Source organism: Bison bison, unplaced genomic scaffold (assembly GCF_000754665.1).
Source record: "Bison bison bison isolate TAMUID 2011002044 unplaced genomic scaffold, Bison_UMD1.0 scf7180017864324, whole genome shotgun sequence".
NCBI lineage: Eukaryota > Metazoa > Chordata > Mammalia > Artiodactyla > Bovidae > Bison > Bison bison.
The window spans coordinates 11,608,208-11,608,512 of NW_011494896.1; the positions used below are offsets into that span (position 1 = coordinate 11,608,208).

The 305-nt window shown below is 43.6% G+C and overlaps 1 protein-coding gene across 1 annotated transcript in view; it reads left to right on the plus strand.

The window, feature by feature from the left end:
• The window catches only part of LOC104998189 (glycerophosphodiester phosphodiesterase domain-containing protein 4-like), a 129,963-nt gene that overhangs the window by 40,768 nt on the left and 88,890 nt on the right, over positions 1 to 305 (plus strand). The gene's annotated exons all lie outside the window — the stretch shown is intronic.

Consider the following 305-nt stretch of genomic DNA (forward strand, 5'->3'; position numbering starts at 1 on the left):
CTATGATCAGCCTAGGCAGCATATTAAAAAGCAGAGGCATTACTTTGCCAACAACAGTCCATCTAGTCAAAGCTATGGATTTTCCAGTATGGATGTGAGAGCTGGAGTAGAAAGAAAGCTGAGTGCCAAAGAATTGATGCTTTTGAACTGTGGTGTTGGAGAAGACTCTTGAGAGTCCCCTGGACTGCAAGGAGATCCAACCAGTCCATCCTAAAGGAAATCAGTCCTGAATATTCATTGGAAGGACTGATGCTGAAGCTGAAACTCCCAATACTTTGGCACATGATGCGAAGAACTGACTCATT